Below are 14,635 nucleotides of genomic sequence, written 5' to 3'. Positions count from 1 at the left end.
GCCCGCGAGTTACGGCGCAATTAAAAGTGTGGCGCTGGCCCAGCGGCGCTGCCACGCCATCCGCCGGACCTCCACTGCTGTGTAGGCACTGCCTCCCCCGACAGGTGTCAACGGAGAGCGGTCGTTCACCGGGTAAGCGACCCGGTGCCGTATCTGTCGAATGACAGACCGATAGAAATCGAAAACACGCTGCCTGACAAAAAAATTGAAGCACACAGAATGGGAGGAGGAAAGCGAAATGAAACTTCAGGGGTTGAGAGAGCGTATTCGATGTTATTTCAGTGAACACAAAATTAAGTCACATTCTGCTGTTGGGAAAGGTGACATAAAACCGTTGCGTACCCTTCCGACGTAATCGGGCCCACAGCTCTTGTACCTCGTTCTTGATATACGGCATCAAAGTTCGACATGATCCTGCACATGTTCCAACGGTGACAGAATTAGGATATCTAGTTGGCGATGGGAGTGTAAGAAGAATATGTGATGTTCACCCACGATCGACGTCTAGAAATCTAAGAAATTAGCCATTTTGACCTCTGCTTCATAGCATATTTGCTCCCTCACTAACTTTGTTGTAAATAATACACTGCAGTTCAATAACGATGTATATAATTAAAATAGCAGTTAAAATACATGTCATTCATTACACCATACTCTTCTTCTACAGTGTGGAGCAATTAAAAGTGCCATGGAGATTTATATTTTTACTTATTATTTATTTCTCAAGTAAAGACCTGCGGCCTGTTATTATATAGCAGGTCGTATATTGGGTGATTTTTACATGATATATCGAACAAATTTGGTTTCATTACTAGTACATTTTTGTTGAAAATTTTAAAAAAGCATAAATTACAAAAATAACACACACATACTAATATATATATATATATATATATATATATATATATATATAAGAATTTATCTTGACCATACTAAATAACTGTTTATCCTGATACAAATATAGGAGTGGTATATATATATATATATATATATATATATATATATATATATATATATATATTAGTATGGAAATGGAAAAAAGAACACATTGACACCGGTGTGTCAGACCCACCATACTTGCTCCGGACACTGCGAGAGGACTGTACAAGCAATGATCACACGCACGGCACAGCGGACACACCAGGAACCGCGGTGTTGGCCGTCGAATGGCGCTAGCTGCGCAGCATTTGTGCACCGCCGCCGTCAGTGTCAGCCAGTTTGCCGTGGCGCCGTGGCATACGGAGCTCCATCGCAGTCTTTAACACTGGTAGCATGCCGCGACAACGTGGACGTGAACCGTATGTGCAGTTGACGGACTTTGAGCGAGGGCGTATAGTGGGCATGCGGGATGCCGGGTGGACGTACCGCCGAATTGCTCAACACGTGGGGCGTGAGGTCTCCACAGTACATCGATGTTGTCGCCAGTGGTCGGCGGGAGATGCACGTGCCCGTCGACCTGGGACCGGAGCGCAGCGACGCATGGATGCACGCCAAGACCGTAGGATCCTACGCAGTGCCGTAGGGGACCGCACCGCCACTTCCCAGCAAATTAGGGACACTGTTGCTCCTGGGGTATCGGCGAGGACCATTCGCAACCGTCTCCATGAAGCTGGGCTACGGTCCCGCACACCGTTAGGCCGTCTTCCGCTCACGCCCCAACATCGTGCAGCCCGCCTCCAGTGGTGTCGCGACAGGCGTGAATGGAGGGACGAATGGAGACGTGTCGTCTTCAGCGATGAGAGTCGCTTCTGCCTTGGTGGCAATGATGGTCGTATGCGTGTTTGGCGACGTGCAGGTGAGCGCCACAATCAGGACTGCATAAGACCGAGGCACACAGGGCCAACACCCGGCATCATGGTGTGGGGAGCGATCTCCTACACTGGCCGTACACCACTGGTGATCGTCGAGGGGACACTGAATAGTGCACGGTACATCCAAACCGTCATCGAACCAATCGTTCTACCATTCCTAGACCGGCAAGGGAACTTGCTGTTCCAACAGCACAATGCACGTCCGCATGTAACCCGTGCCACCCAACGTGCTCTAGAAGGTGTAAGTCAACTATCCTGGCCAGCAAGATCTCCGGATCTGTCCCCCATTGAGCATGTTTGGGACTGGATGAAGCGTCGTCTCACGCGGTCTGCACGTCCAGCACGAACGCTGGTCCAACTGAGGCGCCAGGTGGAAATGGCATGGCAAGCCGTTCCACAGGACTACATCCAGCATCTCTAAGATCGTCTCCATGCGAGAATAGCAGCCTGCATTGCTGCGAAAGGTGGATATACACTGTACTAGTGCCGACATTGTGCATGCTCTGTTGCCTGTGTCTATGTGCCTGTGGTTCTGTCAGTGTGATCATGTGATGTATCTGACCCCAGGGATGTGTCAATAAAGTTTCCCCTTCCTGGGACAATGAGTTCACGGTGTTCTTATTTCAATTTCCAGGAGTGTATATATATATATATATATATATATATATATATATATATATATATGTGTGTGTGTGTGTGTGTGTGTGTGTGTGTGTACAGGGTGTCCCATTTATCTTGAACCCCGCCCCCCACCCCAAATAACTGTTTGTGCTAATTCAAATTACAAAATGTTTCAAGCAAACGTTCTTTAGCCGTCAGGGGGACTTCAATCAGCATGATTGCCCTTGTTGTAGCCTTGTTTTTTACAACTATATGAACCGTGGTATTACTTTTTTAAATGGCACCCTGTATTTTTTATTCGATAGTTCATTTCCTCTCCTAAAGTCCAATTCAAAGATGTATCACAGTGTACCATTCACTGAAACACAACATTGTCATTCACATAATAAAACATTGATTTTGAGCCCGGGATAGAAAACCCGTCCACTTGCTGGAGTTGTCAGAAAACAAATGAAAACCAAGTAAAATCATTACATAAAATTCACTTTGACTCTCCTGAACAATTATCCAGGTGCAGAACGTTCAAAAGTGCTCGAAGTGGTGACCCTGGACACAGATACACTGGTGTACTCGTTGAATGAAAGAATTATTTACTGCTTACATTGTTGCCTGCTGAAGAGAATTACAAGCAAGCACGATATTTTCGTGCATGTCCTCTGGAGTATCGTGATAGGCAACATCTTTAACGGATACCCAAAGTAAAAAGTCAGGAGATCTAGAAGGCCAAGTAACTATTTCTCCTAGACCAGTCCATCTGGCAGGATACCTTCAGTTCAGAACACGACATGCATGTAAGGCATTATGTGCTGGAGATCCATCGTGTCGATAACACGTAACCATTCTGGTTCTTAGAGGCACTTCATCCAGAAGAGGAAGGAGAATTCGTCTGAGGAAGTTGACCTTACGCTGTGCCATTTAGACTACCACCGATGAAATTAGGGCTAATAATTGTAGAACCTAGCATCCCACAACAGACGTTAACTCTCCATTGACGCTGATGTTCCACCTGTCGAAGCCATCTTGGGTTGTCGCTGGACCAATAATGCATGTTCCTTTTATTTACCTGTCCTTTCTTTGAGAAGGAATGTTCATCGGTAAATAGAACGCTGGAGAAGAAGTTCGGGTTGGCGAGGATTTGCTGCTGTGCCCACTGATTGAACTGTACACGATTCTGGAAATCATTCCCAAGCAATTCTGAATGTAGGTGTACATGATAAGGGTGGAACCGGTGACGTGTACGAATACGATGTACACTGGTTTTAGGAATGCCAGTCTCGTGTTCAAGCTGTCGTTTGCTCACACGTGGATTAATAGCAACGGAAGCGAGAACAGTAACTTCGGCAGCTTCGTCTGTGCGAGTGCTACGACGATAACGTTGTCGTGCGTTGGAACTTCCCGTTTCCTGAAGCGTCGCAACACGACGAGAAAACATCCTTCGGAAAGGTGGGTTCTTGTCAGGATATCGCTCTCTGTACAGTTCCGCTGCCTCTATAGTATTTCGCCTACCTTCAACAACAACAATAAGAGAAACGTTTTGTCGATGCAGTTTGTAGGAAGGACAGCCTTTACTGTATGCCTACTCTATACAACAGTATTTAAAAGGACTAAACACTGTACTGAAGGTACCCTTACATAAGAAAATAGTATTGCAGTTACTGTACTGCTAACTTACATTCCCCATAGATGAGTAACATTTCTACTTTCTCTTCGTTGGTGTACATTCTACTCACACAACTCTTCAACTGACGATGATTGACAGAACATCGGGTGTGCATTCTACTTATATTTATAATTGTTCTGTGTCAATGTCAGCCTCTGTATGTGTTCCATTACCCCGAGTACCTGCACTAAGAGCTGGGAGCGTTAATGTCAGTGTTGTGTTATGTAATTAATAACATTGTGTTTCAGTGAATGGTACACTGTGATACATTTTTGAATAGGTCTTTAGGAGAGGAAGTGAATTACCGAATAAAACATACAGGGTGCCATTTAAAAAAGTCATACCACTTTTCATGTATTTGTAAAAAAATAAAGCTACAACGAAGGCAATCATGCTGACTGATGTCAAACATTTTGTAAATTTCATGAGGACAAATAGTTATCTAGGGTGGTCAATATTTATATATTCATGTTTATGTATACGATTTGTTTCAACTTGTTGCTGACTTAGATATGGATAACAAATAAGATACATAATAGGTTGTGAATATAATGAAAATTAAAAGTGTATTTAATCGAAGAAACAGGAGGTGGAAATTTGACTTAGATATGATAAGGTGTTCTTGCACATATACCTTCTGCGTTTATGGTTACGTCTGTTACATATGTTGCCTTGACGGTGGTAGTACCTAATTTAATATATTGATTTATTACAGGACAATGTGTTCCTGAACTTCACGTAACAGTGGAGTTTGGAAATTGATTTAAGATGTCATAGTCAGCTGCAACAGGTGCGAGGGCTTTGTAAAACATCGAGCCAGTCACACCTGAAGCAGCGGAAGAAATGTCAGATCCTCAGATAGTCTTACACGCTGTGATATGGTGTAACAAAGAGCTACAGCGAGAGGTTCTTTTTGTGATTGATACGATTTTGTGTTGTAGAATCTTCGCTTACTTTTGCTACGTTTGTCTCGTCTTTACTTCCTCTGTGTGATATACCATCTGATGCTATGTCTGTGCTTGTGCCTGTGTCGTTTACTGAGTACTACTGATCTGTCTGACATGGAGCCATTCTAGCGTATGGTCTCTCGTGTTTGTATGGCGCATTAGTGCTCGCGATACTTCCTCTGCAATGTTGTTTATACAATTCCTATCATCGTGTCTGCTATTAACTGTCCTATGTATTGGTTTCATAAACTCGGTCTTATGTGTCCTAGGGCATTGCAGATGACCACTATTTGTTCTGGTGTGCCTGGAGAACAGAGTTCCAGGTTACAAAGAAGTACAGCAGAGAGATGGAAATACAGTACTAACCTGACTACAACATGTTGAAAGCGACCGCCATTCATCTCTTGGTACTTTTAGGCACTATTCAGCAAGTGGCTGGTTGGGAATCACTGGACTGCTGGAATTGGTAAAAATCTCATCCGAAACGTTCTGCTGCAGTTCTGACCTGAGGGCTTCCCATACAAAGGAATCGCACACTGACAGATCAGGTGATCTGAGTGGCCAGTTAGGGCCGCGGCCTGACTGACCTCTGCTAACGGCTCTGTCAGGCGTAAACATTGTGTAACTGTGCTTCAATTTTCGGCGGGTTGTGTGCTCGGCGGCTGCATCCTGTGTTGTAAGTAACTGCAGGTCTTTTCCTCCTCCGTTAAAGCTTCCACAACTTCACACCCAACCGTATGCACTTGTCTGGGCCATTTCTATGTGCACCATTCCGTCTTTAGCGTATAAAGAGGTGCATAATGCTACCACCAAAAGTGTCGATCACTTTCTCAATGACAGACAGCAAAATTAAATTAGAAAAGAACGCAAAAAGACTCTAATTTATAATTCGTGCTATTCCAGAGAAGAATTTCTATTTCTCTACTAAGGTGATTGGTAGGAATTACTTACTCACAGTTGTATCTAAAATAAAAATTTAAAAAATGAGAAATCGCTTGTAAATGGCCAGCCTTTAACTATATTTAGTGACAGTCTAATGACTCGTTCCACATCAGCACAACTATTCGTGCAAATGATCTATGAAACATGGAACTAGCTAACCGATTAACGAGGACATAAAAGAGGGCGTGGGATGGAGGTGCGAGGGGATAGGTGTCGTATCGCACTGTCACATTCCAGGGAGGCGAGAGGGAATGATTCGTTCTCATCTCAGATAAAATGAATTAGGCGGAAAAACGAGTGTTACTTCGTAATTCTGGAATGAATAATTCTCAGTTGCATCGAAAAGGAATAAACATGATATTTATCCCTTGACTCAAGGGGATTTTTTTAAAAGGTTGTGGTGGATTGTTGATAATATTCGTAACTCATGAAAGTATGGGATATTTCCTTTCTGTTTGTTTTCGAAGTCCATGGATTACATGAGCTGGCATCAAACATTGCTTGTGATGATTGAGCAGCTGTGACCCTATCTAACATCTGGGAGAATCTTAGCTACCAGGTTTATATACGAAATTTCTCCATAATTCTTATATTCTCTTTCGATGATCAATCGGTTGCCGTTATTCCGATTTTTTATCGTAACTGAAATTTTCGTACTTCGTGAGACTAATGCTTCGTCCAAAATATGTAAATACCCTCTTGTACTCCCATCTATTATTCTATACACATTTCATATGACAACATTTTACATCACAAATATACAACTAGCGAAATGGCGCAAGATAATTGTTACAACAGATGAAAATAAGTAATCAGGTACTGCAAGTAACAGCATTTATTATGGAAAAAAAGGTCCGTCACCGATTGCGAACCTACAAGTTCATTCTCAGACTGCTGTTCACCTTTAAAATTCCATTTAGCGTATTTCGCAAATGCAGTGTTGGCTGTATTTAACTGTTGCGAATGTTCCTTAGGTTAGTGGTGGCCTACAGTAGAAACTGGGCTAAGGAAACGGACTGTTTTACACAGACAGACGTAATCACAAATTAAAATTAAGGTCTCAGTACTGAGCAAATTTTGTGACTTACAGTCAACACCCTGAATTATTTTATAGCATTGTTACCTCATGTTAGTACAATTCGCAAAATAGTACGCAGGTCTAAACTCTGTTTTCAAAACTTCTTTAATACACAACTGTGTAGTAGAAGTAGCACATAATTACTTCGCACACACACATGTTTATATAGAAATACGTTCTCTTTCTAAGATAAAACCCTGGCACAGAATATGTCTGTGAGAGTACTAATATCTGATTTGAGATATGAAACGAGTTGCAAATTTTATGTAAAATATGATATATTATTCAAGGTCAGGACAATGTTCAATGTAGATCAAATAAGCAAATACATTCTTAGTTCTAGTAGGGATTAATTCTGAATAGAGGAGGGATAGAGCAAAATACAATGTTAGAAACTAATTGCAAGGATAATAAGAGATTGCATACCAATACTGTTAACTATAATCGTAAAGTTAATTATTAAAAGTCATATGGAGGTTAAGTTTTCTTTCATGGAAACGCCTATTTGTGAAGTCGTATTTGGAAAGACCGAAGAGACATTTGAATGTTAAGTTTTAACTAAAGTGTTTCTGGGAAAAATATAAATACTCACATTGTACTATTGTTATTTTCATATTTGAAAATATATGAAACAAATAAAATGTAAATCAATGATTTATATGTCGAAGAATCAGACCCTCACCTCCCATTCCTTGGGATGCCCCTTCACGATCGAATCTAACATTGTTTCTCGCTGTAGCCCTCCTCTATTTAGATATAATCCCTAGTGAAACTAGAAACATATTTTGTAATTTGATCATCATTGAACCTTGCCATGACGTTTAATGGTTTATCATTTTGTATGTAAAATTGGCCACTCTTTTCAAATGTTAAATTAAATATTAGTATTCCCATTTTCAACTTTCAAATCATCTTGTAAACCACGTTCAAGATCACGATCATTTGTAGCAGTGCATGACCCTGATTACCACCTAACACTTTTACTCAAAACATTATATGTATATCAACTCTATCTCTTGTTCTTCCGAATTGTGCATTAAAATGGTCCTCACTGTATATACTGTCAGAAAGAAAATTATTGCACCACTTAAAGGTTTCAAATTCACTCGAGATTTAATATTGGAACAGCACATTTTGGAGTATTGATTACACTTAGAAATCAGTAGCACAAACGGTTTTGAGATATCAGTTATTGTGACCCATGCTAAAACACCCATATTGGTACGTGGTATAGCCTCTATGGGTGGCAATGGAGGCGCTGACTCTGGCATCCAGTCGATCATAAATATGGCGAATACAGTTCTGGGATACATTATTCCACACCTGCTTGATCTGTTCATGTATGGATAAGTTGACGTGTCACACGAGTCACTTCTCTACCCATCATATACCATATATGCCCAACTGGAGAAAAGTTGAGAGATTATGCAGGATAACGAAGTTGCTGCAGGTCTTACAGAGGCATGTTGAATTTCATGGGCAATTTGTGGGTGGACGTTATATTGTTGGAACAACACATCACCTTCTATCACAGGAAAGGCAAAAGAATGGGTCTACCAACATTTTGAACATACTAAGTGCTGGTTAGCAACCCCACCAGAAACAAAAATATAGAATGTGAGTTGTAGTTTATGGCACCCCACACCTAATACCTATGGTATACAGGGAAACAATCATCACTTGCTTGCAGGGAGAATTTGCGTTCTTTGCTGCAGACCATAGCGCACAATTCTATCTTCCAAGTGATCCTCTGACAACATCAGTGAAGAAGTGCAGATCGATGCTGTGGGATGAGTGGAACCCTTGCTAGAACTTGCTTAACCATTGTCGCACTGCTAATAACGTATTCAAATCAGTTTGTATTGACATGTCTAGGCTCACGAAGGTGACACAGTGATCATTTCCAACTAAAATTACCAGTATGTCGACCAAAGATATAATTAGCGAATAAATCTCGTTTCCACCATTTCGAAAAATTAAATTTCACCTAAATACAACAGAAAATGGAATGAGGAAGGAAACTGAGCTATTAAAAAAACTTAGAAAACTATAGCGAAAGAAATCTTAATTTTAACTAAAAAATCAAAATTATTGAAATTTATTCAATCTCGATAACATGGACGCGCCACCACGTCCAAAAGCAGTTACCTCTGAGCAGCCATAGTGTACAGATCTCTGTGCCAGCACATTCACAGGAGCTTAGTCCGTCAGTTCACCTGATGAAGGCGACTGTATAATCGCCGAAATATTTTTCCTGTGGGACACTCTAGACCGGCAGTACACCCATGGATGTTTTGATATTGATATAGTTCTTTACCTTGATAAACAAAATGTGAATTTACAAGTTTATCTAATTTATCATCAACATTTTTAAAGTTTTTAGTATATTAGTCAAGAAATGAAATTTTATATCTCATATCTAAGAGTAATAAAATTTTATACCCAAATTTAGCAGATAAAAGTTCATCATTTGAACTTACATAAGATTTATGTTTCTTAAGTTCTGAAAATTAAGTGAATCCTTCTGAACAACCATTATTACAATTGTTAAGTTCAGTTGATAGATATTGAATGCTACCATTCATGGACATTTTTATTTATAAGGAAAAAAATTTAAAGAAATATGTTTGAAGAGAGGAATGATATGTTCTTCTCTCAACATATTATAATTTTTGAAGAACTTAGGTTTAAAGTTTTTATATTCTCTAGTTTTATGGAACTATTTGTAAAGGATATCAAAACAAGAAGTTAAAAGATCTTAAGTTTCTAATTTTACAATCAATGAATTAATCAAAAAATTCAGTATGCATTCTATGTTGAAAATCATAACTTAAATTCTTCTTACCATACATAATAATGTATGCAGTAGTATCATTTGGGATATTCTCGTTAAACAATGCACATAATTTCGTTATTGTTTTTGAGTAGTTAAAACATTCATTTATCGAGTCATATTAATGATATTAATTGGATCATTCTGAATTAAATTGAAAGGAGTTACCTTTGCATCATTAATTAATTAGGTTATTCTTTTAAAATCTCTTAAACAATCATAAAGTATTAAGAAGTTAGTCTGGGGATCAAGATTCCATGTTACTTGAGGAAAAACTTCATTTCTTCCACATATAACATAGATAGTTTGTAATTTAACAGGAAACAATTGACTCATTATTACTTGAATTAGTTTGGAAAAGGACAAAAATAATGTATGTCATATCAAAATCTGAAGAACTATAATAATTAGCAATATCTAATAGAGAATTTCTTTTTCCTTGTAAACCAGCAAATTCAGTAGTTTTAAGTTCGAAGAAGGAAACTGGAAAATTAGATTTTTTAAGTCGTTCTTTTACAAGTGAATGCAATAACAGGAACACAACTTTCCATAATTTTAACGAGAACTTTACCTTCTTTCGGAAGTGTAGATATCATTATCAGTAGTCCAACAAAGAATAGAATCTTCCTGAGGTTTTCAGGAACTCCAATTAAAAATAACAATTAAATCACCTTTGAAAGTGTTTTCTTTATAATTTTTAAAAATAAACCACATATATCTAAATGATGAAGAATGTTGCTTCATTTACTTTCAATTTTTTCATTGTTAAAAACACATCATTCCATATTTAATTCATTCAAAATGAAGAAGCAGAACAAATAATATTTGAAGAAGAAGTAAAAGTCTGTTCGAATCTAGACAGTAATAACAAGCAGCAATTTTAATACATAATTACCGATGAGTGAAAAAATATTCAGAAAAACCACTCGAATATAATTCAATGAATAATAGATTAACAGTAATTCATGTGAAGAATGTGCAGGAAATAAAAACTACCATAATGAAAAAGAGAGAATAACATAAATGTTATCTAACAAATTTAGTAATTATATTATTAATAATAGTAAAGGAAGTCCTTATGTAATAAGATTTTTGAATCATTTACAATATACATTTTGGAAAAGCAAAAAATATGGAAAGGGGTTAGTTAACATTATAATCAACAAATTACCATCTGAAATGCATTAGCCTGGTCCAGGAACAAAAGATTAGCTAGAAATGGTAAAGTAATTTTCCACTGGATGAAAAATGTAAAGAACATGATATTGCTTATAGAGATAATAAAGATTTAGAGAAAAGACATGAAGCCAGAAAACAACTTCAATTATTTGCAAAAGAAAGAATGTATCCAATTGATTCTTCTGTGGGAGAAAGAGTTGCTGCAAGTGCAGTTATAAGAATTAATTTAGGGGCAAAGGATGTTAGGAATGGGTATATATGTTGATAAAAATGGATTCAGTTTAAAAATCTTAATATTATTTTTAACCTTCATAAATGGATAACTTTTCGATTGATTATACTTTGCTACCAAGTGGTGAAACTGAACTTAAGTAATCTAAACTTAACTCAATAATGAACAATTAAGTATTATTAAACCTTTTTAACTAATGTTCAAATAGAAAAAAGGAAAAAGTGGAGAAAATCTACTACTTTAATTAACTATTCCTGCAGTGTAAAAGATTTTGACACTTTAACAGACAAGAAAGAAACAAAACATAAAGATCTATTTCTTCCATTACTGTCTCGTCCAGCAACAAATGGCTGTTTTTCAGGTGGAAATGCAGCAATTGCAAATGCACTTATAGATAACAAAGAGGTCATAAATAATTTAAAACCAAAAATAGGCATAATTTGGAAATTAAAAAGAAAGGAAAAGGAGTGAAAAAAATTCAAAGATCTAATTTTAAAAAATTTATAATAATGTACATTATTTTGACATAGAAAAACTAGCTAAACAATTAAAATTTGAACATTTTCGCAGTGCTTTTATGATTGATGAAATAGCTAATGAGCCAAAATTTAGAATGTAGAATACTAAATTTAGATACTTCTGATCATGTCAGAACTCACTGGATTTGTTATTAAGAAACAAATATATAAAGTTTGGTGTTAATTCACATGGAGGAAATCTTCCAAAACAACTAGTTAACTGTTTTTGAAAAGCGTTTTTACCACAGTAATAAAGGAATACAAAATTTCTATTATGTAATTTTTTGGACACTGTGTTTGTTTGTTTCAGAACTAATATTTATTTTCAATTTAGGAAATGGACGCATTTGGAAATAAACCCAATAATGATGTAGAAATAATAAAAGGTTTCAGATATTAGATCCAAAAGTGAATAACAAATTAATTTTTAATTTGAAGATTTCCAATAAAGAATGAAACATTTTTAATCATCAATAGATCAAAAAACAAATGTCTCATTAGACAACTTAAAAAATAATTTAATGGTATTTCTAAAGTAAGTAAGTTTATATTGGCTTCAAAGACATAATGCAAATGTAAACGATCCAATAGATAAAAAAGATATAGTTAACAGACATTATTTACAGAACGATTTATCAATACTTTTTACAAAATCTGAATATTCAGTATTTTAAAACCTTTCAAAATTTGTGTCAGTTAAACTAATCTACTAATTAGAAAAATATTTGCAGATTATTTCTCAAAGAGAGATTTAACTTTTTAATTAAACAATTTATGCAATCTTATATGTAAGGCATATGATAAACATGTTACTGAATTTACTTTGGTCACTAGAAGGAAGGGAACAAAAATTACACAGTTTCAATTAATACGATTTTATTTACTTAAAAGTTCGCGTTGCTGTCGAAAAGATAAACAGAGATTTAACATTTCATGATTTTAATATTTCGGTGAGTGTTGAAGACAGACATCAAAAAACTCCTGATACTCAATCAATCAAAAAAGTTTGCAAATCGATTTTCAAACTGTAAGACTAAAGGATTCTATTGAAACTGTTTTAGTTGATGTAAAGATAATTGTGTTTGGTGAAACAATTTAATTACTTTTATTCTATATAAATGAAGAACAATAATTACATTTATGGTCTCAAGTAGAAAAAATTTATCGAAACAATTCATGCACAACGATTAAGAATTAAAATGGAAATAAAAGAATAGAAGGTCTTCGTTCAATTTTTAAAACTGAGAAAAGCAAATCTCTTAAAAATGGTTTGTGGAGGCTCAAATATTCGTGAACAAATTATTAATGAATTAAATAATCCCATTTGACATAATTTTAAAAGGAAAAATGTAATTTCTTTTGGAATTGATTATTTATGGCAAGGTGATTTAGTAGAAATGGATTCAGGAAAGTTATAACGAAATTCAAAAACAATAAAGGATAACAATTTTTGTAAAGTGCTACAGATGTTTTTTTCAAAGTTTGCTGTGGCACTTTAGGGAAAAGTAAAACAGGTGAGAATATGGTTGATTCTTTCGAAAAAAATATTTCATTGGAGGAAACCAATAAATCTAGGATTATATAGTGGCAAAGAATTTTATAATCAAGAATATCAAGAATTAATGAAAATTTAACATTAATCATTACTCAACTTTTAGTGTATTAAAAACAATTGTTGTATAACGATTTAGTGGAACTTTGAAAGAAAAATTTGGACGAATTTTACCTTTAAGTAAATTATAGATGTATGAAATCAGTTTCGAAATTAATTGATGAACCTGATAATACAATAAATTCAGCAATGAAAATGGCTCCAAAAGATGTAAAAAAGTAATCTGAATAATCTTTACCAAATTATAAAATCGGCAATAAGTTAGGAAAAAATAAACTTAAAGGACATTTTGAAAAAGGTTGTACATCAAATTAATTACAGAAATTTTCAAAATTGAAAATGCAAGTCATTCTTATCCAATCACATATAAAGTGAGAGATTTAAGTGTGCGAACAAATAAATGGAAATTTTTGAGAACAATAAATATGGAAGACGAAGTATTCAGATTTTTATCATATGGAGATAAATAAGAAAGGTAACAAAGTACACGTTACATGATTATATTTCTGTAATTCACACAGTAGCTGGGTAAATATAACAAAAGTAATTAATATAGTGTAAATACAAAGTTTTCAATATTGTGGAGTATGACATTGATAACTAGATATGTTTCATACTGACTACAATTTCAAAATGTTTGTTGTTTCATTAAAGAAGATAGGGGTTATTTTGATATTTAAAAAAAGGATAAAGAAACCACGTAATGTTAAAATTATTTGAGAATTTTAGATTTGAATTGCTGGAATGAAATAATGCAATTAGTAAATTTTGTTTATTAGATATATGTAAAAACACTATTTAACATTATTTTGAATCTGATTATTAAAAAACTACAAGGTAGATTAATGTTATATTGTAAGAAACGTTTGGTAGGTTATTTATATTTTTACGGAATAGTTCTGGTGCATAACCGACGAAAATATAGAGATAATTTCGGTAGCATACAGTTCATAAATTTCTCTTTTGTTTATTGATATAAATTACATTTAATTCGGTACATCATTAATTATTAAAATGTCTTTACAACTTTGATATCTATTTTGCATATTATCTGCTTTATTATGTGCATTTTTAAACCTTGTTCGAATAATATAATACACTCCTGGAAATGGAAAAAAGAACACATTGACACCAGTGTGTCAGACCCACCATACTTGCTCCGGACACTGCGAGAGGGCTGTACAAGCAATGATCACACGCAC

The sequence above is a fragment of the Schistocerca serialis genome, chromosome 2, assembly GCF_023864345.2.
Source record: "Schistocerca serialis cubense isolate TAMUIC-IGC-003099 chromosome 2, iqSchSeri2.2, whole genome shotgun sequence".
NCBI lineage: Eukaryota > Metazoa > Arthropoda > Insecta > Orthoptera > Acrididae > Schistocerca > Schistocerca serialis.
This window is presented reverse-complemented; position numbering follows the sequence as displayed.